At 35.7% G+C, this 27,694-nt stretch overlaps 1 long non-coding RNA gene across 1 annotated transcript; it reads right to left on the reverse strand.

The window, feature by feature from the left end:
* Nucleotides 1–509: 509 nt before the first annotated feature.
* LOC114649948 (uncharacterized) lies at nucleotides 510–27,524 on the reverse strand. The gene is made up of 5 exons (XR_003715934.2): nucleotides 27,115–27,524; nucleotides 25,669–25,823; nucleotides 8,509–8,815; nucleotides 5,249–5,395; nucleotides 510–798 (listed from the first exon to the last, which is right to left on the reverse strand). It is a non-coding gene; the product is annotated as an uncharacterized LOC114649948 (long non-coding RNA).
* Nucleotides 27,525–27,694: the final 170 nt, after the last annotated feature.

A 27,694-nucleotide genomic window follows, 5' to 3' on the forward strand; every position in this document is an offset into this window, starting at 1 on the left:
GCCCAGTGACAGGGTGTGTGTGTGTCAGTGTGCCCTGTGTCAGACTGACAGAGTACCTTGGATTGGTTCTTGCTTTGTGACCAGTGCTTCCAAGGTAGGCACAAGCACCCCCATAGCTGTGAACACAAGTGGGTTAACTGCATAATTCAGTTTTTCTCTTGAAAAACTGGAAGGAATTTGAACCAGGAAACCTGCAAGGTGGTATTTGATACCAATCACTGCATACGCTTTAGTTGCAATCTGATCAGTTCACATCTGGAAGAAATATTACATTAATTACTGAAGGCCAATTTAGACATGTCAGTTAATTTTAATTCAGACATAAAAAGGGACTGGAGCATCCAGAGAAAAATCGCATGGACATAAGGAAATATGCACATTATTGTTCAGAGGTGATTTTAAGAAGATGAAGCCACAGATACAGTTCACAATTTTCTGCTTCTCCGTTAAAATATTCTTATCAAAAACTAGCAAAATTCTGAAAGAATTACCCTTAATAAAGCATTCAGTATTTTTCATCTACCTTTATTGTACAGTATACAATGTATTTATTAAAAAAAGATACATTAACACTTATTGGAGTGAAAGTTCAACCTTCATTGCTGAAATGAGAATAATAGGAAAAAGAAAACAGCACAATAACAAAAAACAACAGAAAAACAATAACCATTAACATCTGTAGTCCTGCAGTTGTCAGTACTTTGTGTGACAACTTCTTTTTATCACCACTGCATGAAACCTCTTGCACATTGAGCCAGTGAACCTCTGAATCTGTAATTGTAGGATGTTAATGCATTCCTGAAAAAGGGAAGAATTATTTTGCTGGCTAATGGCAGTGCCAAAAGTGCCATATGGGTGTAGGGTCAGAACAGAAAGGCAGCCTAAGACAGCACCTGTACACCAGCATTCCTCAGAACAGTTGTGACAAAAACAGTGGTGTGTTTGGCCTGTCATTAAACTGCTGCATGGTTAAATATCTAACAAGTGTGAACAGAATGCCTCTAATATTTCACCTTGTTCTAAGGCCAGTAGCAGGCTATTGTCCCTCAGTGTACTGTCACAGATGAGGGCATCTATTCTCCTGGCAGTTTAAGCACTAGTATGAATGGTAGACCTGGAAAAAGCTCATTCTTGTAATTTGGTCTTACTCTGGTGTTATATCAGGACTGGTCCTGCTGGTCTGCCAAAACCATGTCTGCAGTCAATCCACAATGGAGTAGCTTAATTCATAGTGCCTGGGAACATTGGCATGACATGCCTGTGTGCACCATGCTAACATCCCACTCCCTTGTTTAAGGGAACATAAAACACATAATGTCAGACTGCTCAGAAAACTGATTAAGTAGATCCTTTGTCTTGCACTGACCCTAGGTTTGATCTAAGGCCTTTTTAAAGATAACCTAATCAGACACTGTTCCACCTGGTCTATGTCGGGTAAAAACACACCCAAGACTCTTCTGTGAGACTGGCAAGTTGCAATGCCTCACTGGAAAAGCTGCATTTTTGTCATAAGGTTTATACAAGCTACAACTACAGTTTTCCTATTTCACATATATATGAGTATACATGCACAAAATAGTATTTGCTTAAGTATTTATTGACATTTCTTGACTACACAATAGATAAGCATAATTTGGTGAGATGGCATTTTTTCAGATGTTGATATTCCAAATTAATGTATATTCATTTTATATATTAAACATTTATGCATTTTGTATTGTTAAATGTACATTTTATTTACTCCAAAATATGCAGTAAGAGATTTAAAAGTCTGTTCAATCAAAAACATAATCAATCCCATATATTGACAAAAAAATTAAGATTTAAGTATACACTGTGCAGAGGACAGAAACCAGGTGCATGTCAGGAATTAAGGACATGTCCTGCACTGATAGTCAGACAATTAAACCTGTTTAGTGTCGAACAGAGGAGACTGCATGTATGACCCAATCCAGATCTTCAAAACTCTCAATGGCAGGTAAAACCAGCCAAATTCCTTTGACTAAATGTTAAATTATGTAAATGAGGACACCAGTGGAAATTAAGGGGGAAGTGCGTTTAAGCATGAAAGCAGTTTTTTATGCAAAGTTGTGGGAATTTGGAACAAACTACTGACACATTAGTTGTAGCAGTACACCTGACAACCTTTAAGAAGTATCTGGCTAAACAAACAAGCCTGATGGACTAAGCAGTCTCTTCTCATTTGTCTAATTTCTTATGGTCTATGTATCTATTTGTAATCATAAACCACACAAAAAATAGGCCCTAATCCAAAAAAAGAGAGCTAATTAGTAATGAAAAGGGGTGTGCTGTGTTATAGTCTCATATTAACTAAAAGAATAAGAAACTTAAACTCACAGACCACTTTATTAGATACACCTGTTCAACTGCTTGTTAATGCAAATATCTAATCAACCAATCACATGGCAGCAACTCAATGCTTTTAGGCATGTAGACAGTGTCAAGACAACTTGCTAAAATTCAAGCCGAGCATTAGAATGGGGAACAAAGGTGATTTAAGTGACTTTGAACATGGCATGGTTGTTGGTGCCAGAAGGGCTGGTCTGAGTATTTCAGATTTCATGCACAACCATCTCTAGGGTTTACAGAGAATGGTCCAAAAAAGGGTCTACTGTATATCCAGTGAGCAAAAGTTCTCTGTATGAAAATGCTTTTCTGATGCCAGAGGTCGGAGGAAAATGGCAAGACTGGTTTGAGCTGATAGAAGGGCAACAGTAAATCAAATAACCACTTGTTACAATCAAGGTATGCAGAAGAGCATCTCTGAATGGACAGCATATCAAACCTTGAAGCAGATGGGCTACAGCAGCAGGAGGCCACACTGGGTGCCACTCCTGTAAGCAAAGAACAGGCAACTGCGGCTATAATTCGAACTGGCTCAACAAAATTGGAAAATTGAAGATTGGAAAAACAATGCCTGGTATGATGACTCTTGATTTCTTCTGTGACGTTTGGACTGATGTTTAAGAAATGCATAATGGCATGGGTCCATCCTGGCTTGTATCAATGGTTCAGGATGGTGGTTGTTGTGTCATGGTGTAGGGTGTATTTTCTTGGCACGCTTTGGGTTCCTAGGTACCAAATGAGCATTGTTTAAATGCCACAGCCTACCTGACTATTGTTGCTGGTCATGTAAATTCTTTTACAACAGAATTGCACCCATCTTCTGATGGCTACTTCCAGTAGGATAGTGTGCCATGTCACAAAGCTCAAATCATCGCAAACTGGTTTCTTGAACATGACAATGAGTTCACTGTACTCAAAATGGCCTCCGCAGTCACCAGTTCTCAATCCAATAGAGCACCTTTGGGATGTTGTGGAATGGGAGATTCACATCATGGATGTGCAGCCGACAAAGAACCATGCAATTGCTGCAGATATCATGTCAATATGGCCTAAAATCCCTGAGGAATGTTTCCAGCACTTAGTTGAATCTGTGCCATGGAGAATTCCAGCACTTCTGAAGGCAAAAGGGAGTCCAACCTGATAAGAGCAAAGTGTACCTAATAAAGTGGCCGGCGAGTGTATAGGAATTCCTGGCAGATACCAAAACAATCTCTGCACAATTCCATGCAATTACATTTTTTTCTATATTTAGATTATATACAGTACCATTTTCCCATTGAGGTATGGAAGATACATTAGGATTCTTTCAACTGAACAGAATTAGTCAACATGATAACAATGTGGTGTAGGAAATAATAGTTTATCACCAGTCTAAACTTATCTGAAATAACTCCAAACACTGCTGTAAGAGGATTTTCAATGATTGTAAATTCTACACTATCTGATAGATAAGAAAAAATCTTTTCCCAAAAGAGTTTTAATTTTGGACAGTCCAAAAACATAATGGATCATTCACAAGTGCAAAGTTGTTTCTGTAAAGGACCAGCAGACAGCAGTGTCTTTTATGTTGGTTCCATATTTTGAGTGAATGAAGAACAATTTGATTACTACTAAACTGAACAAATGAGCACAGCACAGAGAAAAACATGTAGAGAGGACTTCTTATTTCGTTTCTTTCTCTGCTTCCAACCAAGCAGGTGCATATTCAATACTTTCTTCTTCTTTCCATTGTCTCAGATTATTAAAACTTTCAACTCAGTACTACAGCTGAAAGTCAGGTAGCAATATGCTACTTCTGCTTTTAAATATTTGTAGTGCTGATTTTTGAATATGTGGTCTTTTCTTCTAAATGAACAATGTAGAAAAGCATGGTGACCAACACTAATGCCTCATAGGCAGGCAGGTTAAAATCTGATGCTTAATCACTGTCCATATGGAGTTTGTATGTTCTCCCTGTGTCTGTATGGGTTTTACCTCCTACGTTCCAAAACACATATATGTTAGGTTAGTTGGTTACTCTAAATTGGCCAGAGCGTGAAGTGCATGTTCGTGTGTGGACCCTGTGATGGACTGGCACCTTTTTCAAGGCTCTTTCCTGCCTTGTGTCCAGTGCTTATAGAATAGGCTCCAGTCTTCATGATCCTGACTTTGGGTATGTAAGTTTAAAAATGTTATGCAATATAATAGATAATTTACTACAATTAAAAATGGCACATATGTATGGTGAAAAGTCTTGTGCTTTGGACTTTTCTGAACGCAAATCTTTCAGCTTTATACTATGGCAAGTCCAAATAACAACCATGGTACATAGCCACCATTCACTAAGAACTTCTATAATATTGTGTCCTAAATGTGCCTTTTGAGTTGGAGTGTGGAAGATGTGACAGTCTTAGACTGTCTGTGTAATGCACTTTTCCTGATTTATCACAAAACGCATATGCACCTGAGACTTGTTAAACACCACAAATTTAGTATTTAAGTAATTCAGCTTATGTCAGTAGAATAACTTGGTGCATTTCAATAGTGATTATGTAATATCCTTTTATAAATGACTTGTAAAACACTACTTAGTCTATAAATTAAGAAAAAAAATTATGCATTTTAGCAATGTGGTAATGCCTAAAATGGACCAATATACTTGCTGGCTATTGTGAAAGCTGCTGCTATTGTGATCTGCTATCTGTGAAAGCAGATGTTCTAACATGTAAGTATGCTGAGCAATAAAATTCCAAAAAATAAGTTTTTAGCACAATTTCAAATATCAGATACTCCGAATTTCCAGATTTTTTCCTAGCACTTTAAATGATCATCATTTCTTACAAATAAATGAAATTGCTTCAAGTTTCTCATAATTGTATACAAATATATTAAATCCACTCACAATTCAGTACCTGGCCTGGTCCAATGTCAAAGCGCAGTTCCTGTGTCCTTTCCAAAGACATGACTCTTAGGTTGAATGGTGACTGTTAATTAACCTGGTGTACCTTGTACCTGATGCTGCTATAGTAGGATCCAAATCACTATGATTCTGTAATGGAAAAAGCAGGTTCAGAAAAGGGATTCATGGACTTTCAATATATTGGAATCATTTATACGAGTATAGTACAGTAACTGGCTTGGAAGCTACAGCATACATTTATTCTTATATATTGAATGATTGATAGGTATGGCCAGAAGGAATAACAGTTGACTGTTATTGAAAATGCATATATGTCCATATTGTTCAACAAGAAGGTCAGAATTCACATCTTGGGTCTCCCCAGTATACAATTTTGTATGGTCTCCTTGTATTTGGGTGGGTTTCCTCACACAGTCCAACCACATGAAGTTTAGGTGAATTGGTGATAGTAAACTGGCTGTAGTGTGTGTATGTTCACTCTGTAATGGGTTGGTGCCCTGTCCAGGGAATGTCCCTGCCTTGTGCCCTAATGCTTGCCGGGACATTCTTCAGCTGTCCTGAAACCCTGTTCAGGGTGAAAAAGGTTTGGAAGTTAAGACAGATAAACAATAAGAGTTGCAGGTTAAACTGAATGCCAGAATGTTTATTTTATACTGTATAAATATTTTTGTCATCTTGATATAACTTTCAGTTTAGCTTTTTGATTTTTAGTGCAACTAGCCAATAATCATTTTGTATTTTTTCCGCATTAGGAAAGTCTATCAAGAAGATGGATAAAGCTTTTCTACTCTTATTTGGTTGAGAGTTGGAATGAACCGGGACCTTGTTCAGGACTGGTTCCTGCAAATGACAGGATGGTCTTTGGTCTCTTGTCATCATTTAAATGTAGTGAGCAGATTCTTGAATGCTGGATGGTGGTCTCAATATTACAACTTTAGAAACACTTTGCAATAAACTTAAAATTTGACACTGAATCATTAGGTGACTACTGTAAGGTTATTAAAATACTATCATGACATATTATGAAATGGCTGAAACTAGGGTTACATCTTCTGCCTAGAAGTTCCAGAAAACCGGGATTAAACCACAGGCTTTTTAAATACCTGTTTAGAGTTTGTATGTTTTTTGGTTGTGCTGATTCTTCTCCTGTTTTACTTTTTCTTCTCAAAGTTATGTTTATTAGTTTAACTTACACCTCAGACCTAGCCCAGAATATGTATTAGTTTGTGCTTGAAGGTGCCCTATGATGACGGACATTCAATCCAGGGATGACTCCTGCCTTGTGCCTGATGCTATTCACAAAGGGTTTAGGCCCAACAACTGAATTGAAAAAGAAAAACATACAGATTATAAATGGTCACGTGAAACATTGTTTTTTTAATTTATTATTATTTTCTGTTTTCGAAATCCACTATCTTTTATTGGCTTTAGAGTCTGTTCACACCATGTGGTTTTGAAGTACTGTACACCAAAGTCATTTTTAAAATGCAGTACACGGCAGTGCTTTTTTCTTGTGGTTTACTACTGAAAAACATGCCCTCTGATGCCCTACCGTTTATATCACAATGTAAATACTCAGACTTGGTGCAGAGAGACTGCTTTGGGCAATGTTTAGTTCAATCCTTTCCTCAACTGGAAGACTTCAAGGGAACAGGAAGTCAAAGTAAAAAAGTCTGTATTATGTTAATTTTCCTTTGTATTAATGAACCTTTTTATAGTTTTATTCCTTGTTTTTATTTTTTTAAATTAGACAATTAAAAAACAAATACATGGTCAATAGTTAAAGTCTGACATACTGAGGCACATCCTAATCAATGATATTTGAATATACAATATTCATAATGTTGAAAAAAGAAAATCTGTTAATGCCATATAAATAAATGCTTTCTGGTAAATGAAAGAAATCTTTGCAAAAAACAAGAAAAACATTAGTTTTCAAAATAAACATATTAAACAGGAATATAGTACTTTTAATTCAATTAAAGAAACGATATATTTCAGTACATGGAATTTGTTGTAATACACATGAGCTGGTATGAGGTATAACAAAATCCCTACCTTGTGGTCAAATATAAAAAACATTAGATGGTAGCAACATGTTAGTACATACAAAAGGGAAATTAAGAAATTGTACTTAAGTATTTCATCTCAAAGTGGGCTAAATGTTAGCACAGTGGTTAGGGTGACTACTTGAGTGGTGTTTGCACATTCTTCCTGTGCCTTTACAAGAGCCTTTCCTTACTAATTAACACACTATCACTTTCACACTGAAGCTGCTGCTCTGTTTTAGCAATCAGTGTCATTTGCATGCATTTCTGCATGACTAATCAATAATTGTTAGTATTTAGATACTACCAAGGAAGCAACATTCACAGAAAAAGATTAATTAAAAAGAAAGTTAAAACTTAAAGCTTTGGCAAAGAGTACACTTTTCTGAATTTAATTTGCATGTAAATATGAACGCAAAATCATTGACTGAAACATGTTCTCCTCTTTATGCAATAGTATGAAGAAGAATATTGGAGGCTATCTGACCAAAATTTAAAGCTTGACTGAAACTGGATCATGCAAGAGAAAAAGGATTCCAAGCACATCTACTGAAATTGTGAAAAGAATCTGGGTTTTTGAATGAGCCCAGAACTCAACCCCCAATTATGAAATCTTAAAAAATGCAGATAAACATATCCTTAAATATCAATAAAATGAAGTATTCTAATAAAATGTGAAAATCCCTCCAATATGACGTAAGAAACGGAGAAGCTCATAAAGAAAACCTAGAAGTGATTCTATCAGCTGCTGACTTTTTCATACATAGCTTAACCATGTTGATACATTTTTAATGATTAAAAATGATTAAGCAAAGCCTGTGTTTGTCACCTTACTGTACATTAACTTAATTTTAGTACTAAATGATTATTGGTTATGTTCTGATCTGTAAAAACAATATACAATTAGAGGACATTTGTACTTTTGTATAACTATTTTTGCCTTCTTAACACTAGGGTGTTGTACCGTGTTAGCCATTATGAATGTAGAGAAAAGCCAAGCAAAATGACACCTTTTATTGGCTAACCAATAAAAGGTGTCATTTTGCTTGGCTTTTCTCTGCCTTCTTAACATAAATTCCAAACTATTCAAAAAAATTGCTACTTTTGAATGTCAATGTAATAAATTATATTTTGACAATTTAAATAATGAGTAGTTTTAAACTATGATGTGAAAAAGGTACATTCATTACCCACAAAAGATTCTAAGCAAAATCAGCATGCAGTTACATAAATGAGAGTGCTAAAGTAAACCATTTCCAGTCTGATTGCTGTCTCTTTGGAGTTTTCACACTTTCTTGTGTTGAGTTTTCATCAGATACTCCAGTCTCATCCCATGCTCCAAAATGGGACATGTAAGGTTAACAGGCATCTCTGAATAAGCCCAGTATTACTGGACATATTATGCAGATTATTGTTCTCTGTAAAACACCAACATTCCTTTCAGAGTTTTATTTTCATCCTGGACTCAATGTTGCCAGGATAGACTCTGGATTCCCATGACCTGTAATAAAAAAGTAGGTTCAGCAAAGACATAGATGGATGACTTGTATGAAACGCAATGTATAAGCATTTGAAGAGCTTACACTGAAAGAAAATCTTAAACCTTTTTATATCTTCACCATCTTACTAAAATGTTTTCTTCAGCAATAACTGCAATCTACAAAAAAATTCTTCACACTTGGGCCAAATTAATTTGTTTAATCAAACCTGAATGACATGTGCCAAATGATTCTTAATTAAAGTTATCTGTCACAAAATAGTTTTATGAATATTTTCATATTAATTTGTTATTTGCAGACTCAAAAAACTACGATATGTGGCCAAATGTTTGTGGACACCTGACCATCATACCCATATGTGCTTTTAGGATGTCTCCTTCCAAAACTATGGGCATTAATACAGAATTGGCTCCCAGGGCTCTGTGCAGGGTACTAGAGTTTCTAAACCCCAAATTCATCAAACCATGTCTTTATGAGCCTGATTTTGTACATTGGGGCAAATGATGGAAGAGAAAGATGTCTATGCAAGCTGGAAGGTAGTGGTAGGCAGTATACCAGTAGAAACAAGAAATTTGTCATCCACTAAAAATTTTTGTATATCATTTATATTGTGGTTGAATAAATCAGGAAGCTGCCTTTGTAACTTGTTGTAATAGAGATGGTCCATTGTGGGTAGTGGGCGTTCCATTAACTTCTGACATATCCAACATAACCCTTGCCCTTCCCCTCTTGCATCTAAAACGATTTACAACTGCATCTTCGGATTCTGAAGAGAACTCCTCTCACTCCCCCCAATCACCCTACCCCCACACCCTTACAAAATTAATTTTCATTTGATCACATCTTCGGATTTTAAAGAGGGCCATTCCCTCACCCCTATGATCTTTGAAAAAGCAGATAAAACAGTACAGTTATTTATTGGACTTCAAGTACTGTAAATAATGATAATAAAGTAGCCCTGGATTAACCATTAAGCACTATAAGCACATGTTTAGGGCATCAAGGGAAACGGAGCAGCAGAGTATTTGAAAAAAGTAGGAGAAAACTAAGTATAAATAAAGTTATAAAAACGCAACAAAAAGTATCTTTTTACATCATTTGATGTTGAAATGATGTGTACCTTCAAATATAAAAAGAAATGGAATAGGAGACATTGTGTTTCATGCAAATAATGATGTTTCTTCATTAGAATATATTTTTAAAAGATTTTCCACCACCATCACTTTCTGTAGAAACAGAATTCAGAAAATCAATCATGTGACAAGTGTGAAAGCTTTCTTTAGTAGTCTAAATGTATTGTAGGGCTTGGTTTGATAAAATCTGCTGAATCAGTATTCAGTCAACATAGATCTAAATATTCTTTGGGAATGGGAGATGTTTTGTTTCAAACAAAAATTATTTTTATTCATTAGAATACCATTTTAAAACATTTTCCAGCAACATCGATTTCTGTAGAAAGAGAATTTAGAAAATTGATAATGTGACAAGTATGAAAGCTTTATTTAGTTGACTGTATGTAATGTAGGGCTTGGGTTGATAGCCTCAGTACAGTCAGTATTCAGTCAACGTAGATGTAAATTTTTTTGGTTTGTCTTTACATAAATTTTTCTTTATAAAGATGTTTTGAAAGGCGATATTAAAATCTAATTATGCTTGCTTGTTGTTCCTGTTCAATGGGGATCCAAAGGAATAGTGAAGAAAACGTTTTTGGACATTTTTTATTATTAGTCTTGTTTCATTTTTTTCAACTGTATACAGTCCACTTTTTCAAACATGCTGTGTCTTTTCAATGGTATGTGTAATATATGTTTATTTCTTGTTCATTTTCATAATTTAGTTTTGCAAAATAAAGACATCTAATAAATAAGCAAGAAAGTCTGTCTTTACTGATGTTCGTCACAACACAATCACCAAGTAAAAGGAAGAGTAAATATCCAAAAACTACAGTTTCAGCGATTAATAAAAAAAATGAAATGTGTGAACATGATTAAAAAAATTAAGGAAAGCTCTAAAACAGTAAATTCTAATTGTGAGAAAAGTGTCAACACTGTCACATCATCCACACCTAATCAAAGCTACAATTCTAACTGGTATCAGAAAGGGAGAGAATGTTTTCATTCCACATATAACTATGATTTCCAATTAACTCCCTTTCAGATTCAAACAACTTCCATTTCCAATATATCTTGCATTTGCAATGTCCACAAATAAAGCGCAAGGACAATCACTTAAAGTTACTGGAGTTTACTTCAAAGAACCATGCTTTTCACACAGCCAGCTATACATCACCTGTTCAAGAGTAGGATTGGGAAAGAATTTAAATGTTTTTACTCCTAATGACGAAACGAAAAATGACATTTATCATAAGGCAATCTAAATGACTTGTAGCAACTATAATGCGCTATTTGTTAATAATGGTAGTCTGAATTTTGAACAATATTCAAATAATAAATGAACTGCCAAATAATGAATGGATTCAATTTCACTTTTTTCAAACCATGTAATAACTGGACATCCCCGCTTAGTTTTGAATATAAATTAGACCAACTGACTCAAATCTTTCTTTTAAGAACAAACTTAAAACATTTGTTCAGGAAAGCATTTAATTTAGTTTACTTCTCTGTTCAGGGGCCTTGCAAATGTGCAAAAAGAAGCTTAAAATGTAAATATGCAAATTCATTGCAAATGTTGGGATTTATAAAAGAAAACTTGATGAAGGAAATGTGCATATATTTACGGCAACACTGACCCTTACGTACGCAACAGTTCAGATATTCTGGTAAATAATCCGGAAGGGAAATGCAGCCAAACCAGCTAAATCACGGCTCACATGTATAATTCATATCACTGAGCCATTTTTGTAATCAGTGTTGACATGATAAACATAGTACACATCAAAAACAATTATTATGATGCACAGACTATATTTTGGTTCCCTTTTAAGATGGCAATGCATAGGTATTTGCACTGAAGAACTTGGATTTGCTTTTAGTCAGTTTATATTGGCTACCTGTTGTCACTTCCCAGGGAACTGGACAACAGGTCAGGAATATCTCAGTCAAGATTCACTTCATCAAGCCTGCTATGCATCAAGCCAACACTAGAACAAATGTATGTGTGTACTGTATAATATTAACAATATAAGAGCAGCTCACTACTGAAAATGGCAGATATAGGAGGCAGTTGGGCTCGAACTGGGGACTCTTGATTACAAGTCAGCAAATCTTACCGTTACGCCACGGAAACTGTTGTTTTATCCTTGAACCTTTTGTGAAAGTGTTTATTTGATCTTTGGACTTCAGACTTCACACATTATATAGTTTATGCCAACATTTTGTCATTTACTAATAAAATATGAAAATTGTTTCTGTTTTAACAATGTGTTTACACAGATTATTGTAGAAATGGAACACACATGCAATGCATGTGTTCCAAATAACGATCTATTATTTCCACTCTAAAACTCCAGCACTTCACTCCCAGATAAAGGCATGAGCTGGGAGAAATTTGTGCACGTTCTGCAGCTGTTGGGGGATGGAATAGTAGGCTGCTTGCTGCTTGTCTTTATCGCCACATTTACAGGACAAAAGACACTGACGGAGGTGCGAACTGATTTAAGGTGGGCCGGATCTACGAGTTTGTTCGATGGCTCTGGTAATTCTAGTGTTAACTGACCTGCAAGGCACTACATTCAGTTCTCATATTGTGTAGGTGTACATACATAAAAAATGTTTTTGCCAACATAAAAAAAAGCAATCTGCAACATTGTCTGGTTCTCTTCAACACAATCAAAGCAATTCACTGCACTAATATTGCAATAACCTAGAGAGAACGGAGCTGTTAAATTTGCTAACGATTGCACATGTACTTTGTCAGCGTGCCCATATCGATCAAACACATGAAGCTCTGCAGTCTACTTGTGACTTTACACTGTAGGAAGATAAATAAATAAATATAGGTAAACAATATTTGATGTGGGTTTTATATAAGTAACATATATATGTTTTTCATATAACGACCATCAAAAACATAATCACAAACAGAACTTTGCACGATACCGTGAAGAACTCTGTAGGCCCTGCTGTTTCATTGAAGGACATATGTTTGGCAGATTCACTTGCAGGATGACCCCCTAACCTCTTGCTGCATCCAAAAGGTGCTACCTTTTGCCATTATGCCTGGTGCAGCTGCGTTTTCTTATGTGTGACTGGGCATTTCTTGCAGGTAGGGCTTCTGTTCTCTTTCTCTGATGTAGAACCCTCATCCTCATCTAAGTTCACCTCTGTTATACAAAGTCTTTATTTCAAAACTAACGTGTCAGATCGGGGAGAGCATGAAAGTGACTGTAAACTAACCTTTACAAGTACCATAAATTTACACAAGCTGTTACAGACTAAAATCAAATGAATGTTTTTATTCTATAATAGTAACAATACGAGCAGCAACCAACATTTGCCCAGATCGTTGTAGACACGGAACACAAATGAAGTGCATGTATTCCAAATAACAATATACAGTATTATTTACCCTATAAAACTCCAGGCACCTCACATCCAGATAAAGAGCCTTTAGCTGGAAGAACTTCAGCTGTGTCGGTGGGGAATGGGATAGCAGGCTGCTTAGAAGCCAGTGCTGATCAACACATTTGCAAAACAAAGATGCTGATGAGGAGGTGCGAAGGAATTTAAAGTGGCCCAGGATTACAACTTTTTTTGTAGGCTTCAGGGATTCTAGTTTTAATGCAAAAGTCAGCCAAGATATTACTGGAAAACATTGTGTCTCAGTGGCTGGGTAACGATTAATTTACTTTGAGGCAAAGCAGCTTTGACAGACATGATGGTGCTGTACATTTTGGCTAGCTTGCTGGTAAGATAACTGGCTGAACCCTCAGTGTTTCATATGGCCTGTACTATTCATTGTAACAGCAATTACGTCATTAAGTTTGTCAGGTGATAGTGGCTACCCACACAGACGATGGTGCCTTATGCATGCCTTACACAAAAGAGAGGTATTATAATGCCATGCATGATCTTGCACTTTCAGTTCTGGAGCACTGCCAGATACTCTTGAATGCATGTTGTGAGGTCTCAATGTGTCAGGAGGGAGCTGCTTTACCAGCCATTGAAGTTCTGCAACATTGCGATTGCATATGTATGAGGCTGATTAATATGGTCCTTAAGAAAAGAAACACCCAATGTTAAAATCAGGCCAATAGAAACAAATAAACTGAATTCAGTCTGAAAAGTATATACACATAGATTATACAGAGAAATATACCATAACCACGATCATTTTTAATTATATTGTGATATAACTCTTTGGCCATACTGCCCACTCCTACTGGAAGGTGGTGTTCTTCTGGCATACTCCAAACTCAGATATGTCCATCAGAGTGCTAGATAGTGGGGTATAATTCATCAAACCAGAGAACACGTTTCCACTGCTCCAGTGTCCAATGGCAACGTAATCAGGTTAGGGTTAACTCTTGTATTACACATAGTAATCATAGTTTTGTATGTATGCGCCTGTTCAGTAATGTAAACTTGTTTTATGAAGCTCATAAAGCACAGTTTTTGTGCAGCCGTTGCTTCCAGTGGTAGTTTGGAAGTCTGTTGTGTCTGATGCAACAGAGGTAGGTGATTTTTTTATTTGCTAGTCTTCAGCACTTGGCAGCCCTGATATGTGAGAGTGCACGTTAGGGATGCTCCAATTAAGTTTTTAATGCCGATACCGATTTCATGTTACTTGATCAGCCGATCCCAATACCATTTCTGATTTTTTTTTCCCTTAAAAAACTTTTTACACTAAGCTCCTATGTCATAGAAGCCTTATGTCCTAAATTAAAGAGTACTTTTAAAATTAAAGTATTGATCACAGGTGTTAACTGTTCACTTTTTTATTAATAAAATTAAATCCTGTAGTTTTATTACTCAGTGACCATAAAAATATTAAAATAAAATTTCCTTAAAATTCATACAAATAAAAATGTACAAAAATATTTCAGTGTATCAGCTAGACATTCATAATTCTTGAGATGTAATTATAAATATCGATACCAGTTTAATAATGCAGTACTTGTTTCACACCAAAACGTATACTTAAAAAAAGCTGCAAATGTATCAAATGTTCATAAGTTCTTTATCAAGAAGAAGCTAACAAACTTAACAGGTTTACAAATAAAAGCCAGTTTTCTGTTACAATAACAAGACTATTGTTATTTAAGCAGCAATTACAAATTCATCATTATTTTTTTTTCCAATTGATAATGTAAACTGCTGCACTTAAACAAGCTCACTGTCGAAACTCAAATGGTGTCAGTTTTGAAGGACAAAAAAAAAAGTTCTGAATTCTTTAAAGTAGGTTTTCTTGCCATTTGTCTAACTGCACAAGACGACTTCTCCGATTCCTTTTTCTCACTTTATTATCACTTTTTTTTAACTTAAATGTAATATTCCAATCGTGTCTCTTGCTCTCTCTGTATTGTAAAACAAGCCTTGACCTGCTTTGTTTAAAGGAGCACTGCAACTAAATTACCATAAAGCCTAGAAAAGCAGGAGCTGAAAAAGATCTGTTTTTGTGATTGGCCAATTTACCGATCACACACTGAGTCTTTTTTAGTGAAAGTTGGATGATTTCGAATTGGCAGCATCTCTAGTGTCATGGCTGAATTCCCCATACTTTTGGCCATATACAGTATTTTCAATCACACGCAAATTCAGAGTTTTTATTGTCTATTGTGTAGACAATATTCTGTCCATAGGTAAATGATATCATAAACGAAGCAACTATCTAAATTGTTTTAACAGGATTTTTGATCATCGGGGCTAATGGTTCAAATGTATGAATTCTTTCTCAATGCAGAGTATGTAATGAGCCCTATAAGTTGTTGTGGATTTATCAAACAGTATGTGAAATTTAATAAGTGTGTATTAGAAATAAACAGTTTGATTATATATGTATGTATATTTACAATTCTGAGACCTATATACATGTGTGGAGATATGTTCTACGTACACATGACAATATTATTGCTACTAATAATTCTAGTACAAATGGTGATAACACTGCGGTGGGCTGGCACCCTGCCCGGGGTTTGTTTCCTGCCTTGCTCCCTGTGTTGGCTGGGATTGGCCCCAGCAGACCCCCGTGACCTTGTAGTTAGGATATATTGGGTTGGATAATGGCTGGATGGATGGTGATAACAGGTCAATGGATTACTCATCTGACCAGATTATCTTTTTTATTGAACCTTTATTTAACATTTCTTGTGTTTTTGACACTACCATTCATCCTCAATACATATTATAGGTTTAAAAAGAGATTTATCTGTTTCTGCAAAATTCTTGACAAATTGCTTTTGATAAACATATGTCAACAAATGCAGGACAATGATTCAGAGTTGATTGTCTGTTGTTGCTAACATCTTGAATAATGAAATACCATCATGGTGATGTCCATAATTTCTCTGTAGACACTGATCCCTTCCCATCGAACTCCATGCAAACATCATATTAGCTAAAATCACTTATGGAACATCCAACGTTGAATAATCCTAGTCGCTACAGGGATCTTGCTCAAAGTCAAAGAAAGCTCATCTTCAAATCACACTAGCTAATATAACAAGTTACTGGGATTTCTACTGTATACATGATAAGTATAATGGGGTATAAGTATAAGAGGTGTTCAATAATTTATCTACCCGAGTAAGAAAGAAAGTAGTAAGCATGTTGAAACAAGTCTGGGCATGTTGTGACATGTCATGTCACAGTGTGGCTCACTGCAAGTCTAACATTCAAAGAGACAGGATGTCAGGACAGTCCTCATGTGAATCAAGTAAGAAAGTGCAAGATTTGGAGCAACGTTCAGTGATAAAATTTCTCAGAAAAGAATGGAAAAGGCCAAAGGAGATCCATGAACACATGACTGCAGTTTAAGGTGAGTCTGCTCCATCATCCTACAAAATAAAATTCTGGAGCAAGCAATTTAAGGGGGAGTAGAGAATCCACCGAAGATGACCCTCGCACTGGACGGCCTGTGGAAGCAACTTCCACAGAAATGTGCAAGAAGGTTGAGTATTTAATTTTGTCAGACAGATGAATTAAGGATTCCTAAATAGCTGAAGAATTGGGCATCTCGGAAGGTATAGTTTGTAAAATAATTCATGAAAAGTTGAGCATGTCAAAGGTCAGTACAAGATGGGTTCCAAGAATGCACACACCATGTCAGAAGGCCACGAGGCTACAGTGCTGTCAGGAGATGCTTGAGATGCTCCGTGAAGAGCAAGTGAATTTCTTTCATTGTTTGGAGTCAACGCAGTGGAAGCACAAGTCACTAAACAAACACAAAAAGTTCAAGACATAAAAATCTGCATGCAAAGTCATGGCAACTGTCTTCTATGATATTGAAGGACTTTGGCTTCTGGAGTTTATGCCACACAAGACAGCCATAACTGGGGAGAGTTACTCCAACACAACGATCGCTTTACAGGAGTCAATCAAGGAGAAAAGACAAGGAAAACTCACAGCAGGCATGCTGCTTCTTCACGACAATGTGCAGGTTCACATGTCACGTCAATCACAGGCTGCCATCCGAGAATGTGGGTGCCAGCAGCTGAACCATCCACCCTACAGTCCTGACCTGGCTCCCTCAGATCAATTCCTGTTCCGAGTTTTGAAGAAATCTACCTGTGAATAGCAGTTTTCAAGTGATGAAGATGTCAAGGCAGCTGTGACGTCCTGGTTTGAAGGTCAAACAGAAGATTTTTTTTTTTTCAAAGGGGTTTAAGTCATTGCAGGAAAAGTGGATGAAGTGTATGGAGTTATCAGGGGCGTACATTGAAAAAAAAACATTTTTGAAAACTCTTTTCTTTCCTACTTAGGTAAATAAATTATTGAATGCCCCTCATAACTGTCTCAGTGATCTTACCTGCAAAAAGTCCCTAAAACAAAACTGCATCTCTTAATTACCATGCTACCTTTGTCAGTTTCCTGTTGCAAATATCTTTGCTAAAAAAGGTGTACCTGTAAAACCAAAACTGTGCAAAATTCCATAATATATACAGATATAACTACAATGAAAAAAATATAAAATCCCATTTTAGTCATGTGGTGGTCACAATCAGTGGTCAGTGAATTTCTGAAATATTAAAGCATTAAATTAGATGCTAGATGTGAAAGTACTGCTCCTTAACTTCACCACTGCACTTGATATTACTTAAGGGCTTCGCTGTGTTATATTCAGTAATCTAAGTTTACTTGACCTCAAACACTGTGGTGGGCTGGCGCCCTGCCCAGAGTTTGTTTCCTGCCTTGCGCCCTGTGTTGGCTGGGATTGGCTCCAGCAGACCCCCATGACCCTGTAGTTAGGATATAACATTCAACTGGTTTGTAATAAAGTAGTGGATCATCTCTCTCCAGTTGGCAATAATAGATTTTTGATAATTATCAAATATTTTAAACATCTCAATAATCATGTGATGGTTCACTTTTGCATAGTGTTATTTCTATGCTAGTGGGCTGCATATTTATCTTATTTGATCTTAACTTAATTCCACCTGCAGTGTAAAGGTTTCATCCTGCCTGCTTAAACACTTCATTCCAACCTGCAGCACCAATGTTACATCTAGGTGACTGAGGTATTAAGTATTGATGTGACAATTTACTGGCAATAGATCCGGACATTTTTTACTGTAAATATGCAACTGGCAAGTCAGCATATAATTTACTGATTGCAAGTTGGTTTTATGATTTGGGGAAGAAAAAAAAATATACATGTATACACACTTAACTTCTACGTCTACACTTCTGTTAGTAAAGCAAATTAAGTGAGGTGTGTGTGTGAATCCGCTTTAAATTATCAAAAGATGAAAAATTTTCCAGCTGCAAAATACAGCAGAAAAGTCAGCTGTAGTGAAACTAAAGTAAAAACAGTTGGCATTACTAATTTCATAAGGCATTTAAGAGTACATTATGGAGCAGAATATGCATATTTTCGACAACTGTGTGCTGCAAATATGGCATACAGGAGTGCAAAATTTGCTACATTTTGCTGATGAACCAAAAGCTGTGAAGACGTCATCTCGCATGTGTATTTGACCACATTAAAAACTATCAAAAAGCACTCTCAGATACAATAAGAATGTGCAAACTCTGCATACACCACAGTCTAGAATTATGAAATTTTTAATTTACAGGGAGATTTTATCAGAATGCACATTTTATAAGTACTTTAATAAGTATACCTTTGACTTTATTTTACTAAATAAAATCTGTTGTGTAGAACTGGATGTTAAAATTCCTTAATAACATACCTGAGACTCTATGAGATGGTCAAGTAAGTGTACCTTCTTCCACTTTGCTGTAGTTGCTTATGATCCAACCAGCAAAAGTCTTCTGTTTTAATGTGTCCTTTGATGATCCAATCTGCAATTAATCCATGGCTGCTCCCACCTTAAGATTGCTCTTTTGACATAGCAAGATGGTTTAGTTAGTGGACATTCTTTTGCTATGTTGTGACTGTTTATGATCCAATCAGCAAAAATCTTCTGTACTGTTTTGGCCTTTGATGATCCAAACAGCAACAGTTCCAGTGTTGTTCTTTGGTGGGATCACTTCATCAAGATATGGACTCTGCTGGATGGTCAAGTAAGTGGTGGCATTTTCTAAGTTTTAAAGTTTTAACCCTAACCTTCTTTCCTCAATGATTTGCTGATAGGCCTGTAATTCCACCAGTTCAGTAGTAAATCCCAGCATCCTGGTCTCACCCCCTAAATGCCATACACTCACTTGAAGGAACAGGTGTAGTTCTTCCTCTTTATCCAAAGCCACTGACTACCCTGCCCCACAGCTCTGGAAAGGTATTTGACAGCTTGCTGGTGGACCTTTCCTAACACCCTCATTGCCCGGAGCAGCCTTGATGCTGATATGGCTTTGAACCCTCTACAGCCTGCTTCCATTCCATGCACACACTGGTGTGCATCGTCTTCAAGTTTAGCATACCTCAGCCTCTTCTATTCATAGACTTCCACCACTGTATCCTCCTAGAGCACTGTGAGCTTGAAGATGTAAACGAACTGGGGTGTGACTGACCATAACGGACTGGTTTAAGGTTGGCTGACACGATTTCAGGTGGGGAAGCAGAGACTCTGGCCTAAGTCCGCCACCATCTTCCAATCACGTGCCCCACTTAGCTGCTCAGTGTCTAGTCTTGATGTGACGAGTCTGTCTTGACTTTTCTTTAGTATGCCTTTTATTATGTTATTTTAATTTTTATTAAGTTAGACAGTTATTGAGTGAGCTTACAGAGATGAAGGGCAATGCTAATTATTGAACCACAGGTGACTTTCCATATATGTTGGTTTGATTTTGTGGAGTAGCTTTTACGCATGTGTTGGTTATGGCGAAGATGAAGCATTGACTGAATTATGTTAAAAATTACTGTTTTTATTATTTCTGTAGACTTCCCCTTCAATGCTGAAGCATTTTACAAACATGTAAACTGTATTGAGATATGAATCAACTTTGCAGTGTCTTGCAGTGTACCTGCAGTTTAGAAGTTGCCCCCTGCCTGATGTTGTACCAAACAGGAAAAACTTTTCATTTTGTTGGGTTTGGAGTCCAATTACTGAAGCCAGCTCTGGTAACTAAATCTTAATCAAGTAGTTCAGTTTAATTTGCTGGTGGACAGTGATACATGAAAGAAGGATTATAAAATGGATATCTGGATGGAATCATATTCAACGAATTTTAATAAAATGAAAAATCTAGCAAATTGCCATACATCTTTTGAAAATAACAGTCTTACAGTACACTTGAAAGTTCAGCTGTTAATAAAGAAATGCTATCAAAAGTTGTTTCAATACTTGTTAAATAAACTGAATACTATTGCCCCAGTCCTTGTGGACTATGTTTGAACAGACCACGTGACACAAGGAATTTTCAAAAATTTTCAAAAAAAAAAAACCACACACACTTGGAATCAACTAGGAAAAACCACATTGATGCAACTCTGGTAGGCAGGTTGTGCAAGGCCCTCAGGATCATTTAGAATACATGCCTGTAAATATCAATCAATTTCTGCACAAATTCTGTCAAATATTTTCTAGGAAATGGTTATCCTATGGTCAAATATCATAACAAAGAAAATCCATGCATTTATTTTTTGGTATATTTTTAAGACACCTGTCACACTTGTGTTTATTGTAAATGTAAGTTTAGTTTGTTCTCTTACAGCGGCTGAGGTGTGAGGATGGTAATTTATGGCTTATTGCATGCTAAAACTTAAAACACAGCTTTTGGTTCAACACCACTCAATTCCAACTGTTTTCTTATTTTATCAATAATTATTGAAAAATACTATTATATAATCAATTACACTTTATTCTAATGAAATGCAAGTAAGCTTTACTAAAAGTCATTGCAACAAGGGACACTTTCTTTTTTAGCTGCCTTTGCCACTACACACTTCTCATTACTCCAGGTATAGCTTTTAGCATGTATTACTGTTTCATCGTTTTTGGCTTAAGTGTTTGTAGAGACCAATCAAAACAGCAATTAGTAGTTTAAAAAAAAGTTAAGAATTATGTTTAAGAATTATGCATTAAATGGAAAAAATAAAGACTAAAATAATTTTAAACCCACAATTTATTCCTCAAGCACCCATGCCCTGCACTTCAAAGAATGAAGTTGGGTTTTGTGAGAAAGCAAGCCATATTTTGGTCAGCTGTTGCAGTCTGTGTGCAAACACACACACACAAACATCACCAAATAACTGAATGGCTAACACGTGATCTTGTTGGCAAACTAGCAACATAGCAAAACACAAATTTAAGTATTATGACATACTGAGTATTTAGTAAAAAGGAAAGTTTAGGTTATGTACTGCAACGGATAAATATGTATGCATATGAATTTCAATGTATTTTGGGATTATATTTTGTTAGTCCATGTGTGTATTAATTTTCATTTTCTTGCTGAAAATAAAGTAAAAGCCTAGGTGCATCCTTCTGACACTTTGGTCATTCTCTTGGATTGTATTTTAATTGAAACATTACCTTTCTTTGTAGAATACATTACTTACTGTAATTTTACAACAATTATCACTATTGTCCAAAATATTTTTTTCTCATTAACTGTTTAGTCTAAATCACCGATCTAAATCAACCGTTCCATGAATTACTTTCTGCTAAAATTGATCTTGCACATACCTGACACAAGCCGCCCCCAAGAAAGTGTTTTCTGGACAGGTGGCAACATTATAACCTGTCACAGACCATCCCAAATCCATAGCCAGTAGACAGACTATTATTTCTAGCCAAAAATGAATCAATAAAATCTAACATTGTTGCTCATTATATGAGGCTAATAAGCTGTAACTCTATTACTTGTTTATACTCAATTAAATGACACTGTTTTATTGTTGTTTTAGTTAACATATACAGTATAATAGTGTTAAAGGTGATGCCTTGAAGGCTGTTAAATCTCTTACTACAGGTTTGCATTCATGCAACTCTCAGTTGTTACTGCAAAAATATGTTCAAAATCTAGATTTTGGTTTATTTATGTCATTTATACTCAATAATGTTCAATTTTGATAATAAATGACTTAGTACTATATGTTGCACCATAATAATAAACCTTCCTTCTTAGTTTAAAATACTATTTAAGCTTAAAACAGCATCAGGAAATTAATACAATAATTACACAGGTACATGCTGAAAAGATTGCTTTATTTCATGTGATTTTTAAATATTTTTGGGCACTGAATTCAAAAATTAAAACCGTTTTTTCTCCATCACATAACATTTTTTTTTAAAAAACATGTTTTTTAGCAGTTGTTTAGTTTAGTTTTTAGTTGTGTAGTTTCCTTTTTTATCTGCACACTTAATTTAAAAAACAACATTTTCTTTTAATGATAGTTTGGTTGAATTTGGTATTTTCAATATTAAAATGTGTATTTAAACCAAATTTTAAATAGACCTTTATAGATTTATACAATAATCAAAGTTGGTTTATATGTGGGGACCTGAAAGTTCTGTGTACTTTACTGGGTCAGAAATCAAGGAATACAGAATTCTCATGTTTACTCTGTGAGTTGGGTTAAGAAGGAGTGGCCAGCTAGAAAACGGCTACAGCATGGTGCAAAAAACATCATCAGAACTAGGGTTGTGGATCCAGATAAAGTGCTGCTACAACCACTTCAAATTAAACTTGGTTTAATGAAGCAGTTAGACAAAGCTCTATCAAAAGATGTTTTATGTTTTATGTACGCCCTCGGTAATATCACAAGATCAAACTGGATTTATTAAAGGCCGACATCTATCTTCAAATCTCCAACGCTTGTTTAATGTTATATATTCACCAGCAAAATCAAACACCCCAGAGATATTACTATCATTAGATGCAGAAAAGGCATTTGACATGATCGAATGGAATTACCTTTTCACTGCATTGGAGAAATTTGGGTTTGGCCCGAATATTTGTGCTTGGATTAAACTACTGTATACCAGTCCAGAAGCTTCAGTTTGTATTAATAAAATTTGCTCAGACTACTTTAAACTAGAACGTGGTACCAGACAAGGATGTCCCTTGTCGCCACTGTTGTTTGCAATCGCTATTGAACCACTGGCGGTTCACTGCCGAAATTCTCATCAGATAAAGGGGATTGTCAGAGAAGGACTGGAACAGAAAATTTCTCTATATGCAGATGATATGGTCTTATATATATCGGACCCAGAAAACACTGTCCCTGCTGTTTTAACAGCACTAACAGAATTTCAAAAGATATCTGGTCTTAGAATTAATCTGAATAAAAGTATACTCTTTCCAGTGAACTCACAAGCATATAATATTAAATTAGACACCCTACCTTTTACCATAGCAGATCAGTTTAAATACCTAGGGGTAAATATCACAAGTAAACATAAAGCTCTTTATCAACAAAATTTTGGGGTCTGTATGGAAAAAATTAAGCAAGACTTGCATAGATGGTCAACCCTTCATCTCACTCTAGCCGGAAGAATTAACATTGTTAAGATGAATATCCTTCCTAAACTTCTCTTTTTATTTCAAAACATTTCAATATATATCAATAAATCGTTTTTTAAACAGTTAGATTCAATAATAACCTCATTCATTTGGAACTCAAAACACCCACGTATCCGAAGAGCGACCCTACAAAGACCTCAGGCAGAAGGTGGCATGGCTTTACCTAATTTTCAGTTTTATTACTGGGCAGCAAACATACAAGCCATAAAAACCTGGACACAAATAAATACACATACACAGGCTTGGTCTGCAATAGAAGTAAAATCCTGTAGTACTTCTTTATATTCCCTGCTCTGCTCTCCAATAAATGAAAGTTATCGCAAATATACTAATAACCCAATTGTGCTTTACTCACTCAGAATATGGAACCAAATTAGGAAGCATTTTAAGATGGAAAATCTTTTATCAGTGGCACCTCTGCAAGGGAACCACCTCTTTCAACCTTCGCAAGTATATCCAGTTTTTAATACCTGGAAAAGTTTTGGGATTAAAATGCTCAGAGATCTTTATATAGACAACATATTTACATCTTTTGAACAAAATTTAACCTCCCAGCTACACATTTCTTTTACTATCTTCAAATTAGAAATTTTGTTAAACAGAAATGGCCCGATTTCCCCCACCTTGCACCCTCCACAATGCTGGAAAAAATACTGCTCAATTCCGAGGAAACAAACACTATTTCCGCAATATATAAAATCTTATTAAGAGTCCCTACCTTTCAAAGATCCAAGAGGACATTGGGAAGAAGATCTCTTAATCAATATATCAGAAAAGGAGTGGAAGGTAGCAAAGCAGAGAATTCACTCGAGTTCTATATGCGCAAAGCATAGAATTATTCAACTAAAAATTATATATCGAGCTCATCTGTCTCGCTTAAAACTGTCCAAAATGTTTCCAGGCCAGGATCCAACCTGCGAGTGCTGCAACCAAGCTCCTGCCTCACTGGGTCACATGTTCTGGGCCTGCACCAAACTAACATCATTTTGGACAAAAATTTTTAAGTGCCTCTCAGACAGCCTTAGTATCACAATCCCTCCTAACCCACTAACAGCTGTGTTTGGTGTCCTTCCAGATGGACTTGAATTGGAGAAGGACAAACAAACGGTGATTGCATTCACTACACTCTTGGCACGCAGACTTATTTTGTTAAATTGGAAGAATCCTAATTCTCCTCTTATAAGTCAGTGGGAAACTGATGTTTTATATTATTTGAAATTGGAAAAAATCAAATTTTCAGTTAGAGGATCTGTACAAAATTTTTTCAAAACTTGGCAGGATTTAATCAATATTATTTTAGAATAAGAGAATTAACTATTATTGCATTTAACTCCCTTCTCCATCTCTTATTTATATAGATATTTACTTCTCCCCTTCTTTTGTCTAATGTTGCCTTATTAAAAAGCTTAAAGAAATTTTCCTTTAGCTAAGCTCTCCTTCTCAGGGGTGGGGTTTGATTTGTTTTCAAATTTGTTGGGTTATAAATTGATCTGTTTGTATGGAATGATTACAATGAAAATTAATAAAATAAAAATATTTAAAAAAAAAAAAAAAAGATGTTTTATGTATTTATGACAAATGTTTCTGGGTCTCTTTCAGGCTAAAGTAAAAAAATGGACCTGATATTATAATATTGATTTCAGATGCAGAATTTGATGAACAACCTGCAATGAGAGGGTTTTGGTATAATTCAAGGTAAAAATAAAGATCCAACTTAAAAAGAAATTGGGAAAAAAAAGTTATATTTAAGGAATTAGGTTGCAAAATGAGCATCAAAGTTCACTTTTTACATTCACATTTGGAATTTTTACCTGAAAATCTTGGAGTGCTGAGTGAAGAGCAGGGTGAAAGGATATCTAGAACGTTTAAAGTAAGTACCAGGAACTTTGGGATGTCAGTATGATGGTGGACCTCTGCTGGATGATTCATTGGGAAGGACAGGAAAAAGTGAACAAATGATGGGCCACTAATCCAAATTTTAAGATTAAAAAAAAAGAAAGTGAGAAAAAGCAGAGAAGTTATATGTAAGTCAAGAAAAAGGTATTGTTTTCTTTACATATATGTTTAAAAATATTACATTTACTAACATTATTGATTTAGAACAAAATTATATACATACATTATGTAATGTTACATTTTAACTACGTTTCTTTTCAGTTTTATACTTAAAAGTGATGTCATTGAAACATTCTAAGTATATTTTTTACTGTTTATGTATACAATCAAAAAAACTTCATAGTTAAAACAGTTTTTATGTGTTTAATTTTATACTTGTATTATCAATATTGAATGAGATTGAATATATATATATATATATATATATATATATAATATGGCCATATTGGCCAGCCCTGGTTTTTGGCATTATTCTACCCAATACCATTAAAGGTTCTGCCCCCTTCTCCCATTCACAAATTAAACGATTCCATTTTAAAAGACACTAATGCATACTTGTACTGGTTAAAAATAAGTTCTGCAGTTCCCTTCATCCATTTGCTTTGCCAAACATAACGTTCTCAAAACCATTTAATCCAGTTTACAAGGGGATCAGGTCCGGTCCTGGACAGGCTGCCAGCCTACTGCAGGCTAATTTCTGCAAGTACTCTCCCCTCCTTCTCTCATGCAATGCAATTATGCCCACCTAAATAACATCGCATGCACACCTTTGTAACTTGGGAGGAAACAAAACCACGTACATAAAAAGCATACGGTCCTGATGAGTTAACGGCCAATTGAGGGAACGGAACACGGGGCCCAGAGCTGCAAATAGAAATGCTAACCACTGTGCCAAAATCCCAACCAATCGCATTTAGACCTGGGTTTACTAATACAAAAGATAAATTGGAAATCTGCATAGATTTTAAGCAATATATGGACGAGACGGCAGGACAACTGTAAAATTTCCAATACTATGAAATTTTCAGCCTTTTAGTATTTCCAGTTCATGCACACTTGCATATGACAACTAACTGTTAAAAAATGTAGGGTACTGAGTAATAATTACGAAAAGCTGCTAAGTTAGATATGTAGAGAAAAGCCAAGCAAAATGACACCTTTTATTGGCTAACTAGAAATTGGCTAAGTTAGATATGAAAAGAACGCAATGTGTTATTTGAATGCCATTAAATATTATAATAAAACAAAAACAGTAATAAAAATACATGTATGCTTCATTTAAAAACGGAGATGGTAACTATTTGAAATTCCAAAAACTGCCAGGCAAAAAATCTTTAAATCACCATCAAATAATTTCTTACCTGGTGACTTAAGAATGATAATTTGAATGTCTCCCACTTTCCAAAGTTAAAACTGTCATTTTTGTACCACTCGTGGTAAAACAAAGTCCAAAATATACTCAAACTGGCTAAAAAAATCACAAAGTCAAGTATTAACACCGGTAAGGCAAATAATTTCACAAAAAAAAAACGTTCTGCTAGTCTGGAAAGGTGCGAAAGAAACGCTACACGTGACGGTAAGCGGCAGTGTGTCTTCCCAGCTACGCCCCGACGCGAAGGATCATGGGTATCCAAGGACTTTCGCGGCCACAACTGACTACGCGATTAAATCGGGCAAGCTACCTATTCATAAGGCGTGTTGTGCCATCTAGCGGGCAAAACTCAGAGGCGGTACATTTATTATCTGAATGTGACTTTGCTTCCATTGATGAAGACGTTGTTGTGCCACATTATTCTAAGAACAGTGTTAAAAGTGACCGAAATTTACTCCGATCGAGACACGCCTCAATAAGATCACTGGCACTTTTTTTCGAGGCGGTAATGTCTATTTTATTAACATGCTATTTTTTGACAAACTATATTAATCCCAGAGGAAAAAAAA

This window comes from Erpetoichthys calabaricus, chromosome 4, assembly GCF_900747795.2.
Source record: "Erpetoichthys calabaricus chromosome 4, fErpCal1.3, whole genome shotgun sequence".
In the NCBI taxonomy this organism is placed as follows: domain Eukaryota; kingdom Metazoa; phylum Chordata; class Cladistia; order Polypteriformes; family Polypteridae; genus Erpetoichthys; species Erpetoichthys calabaricus.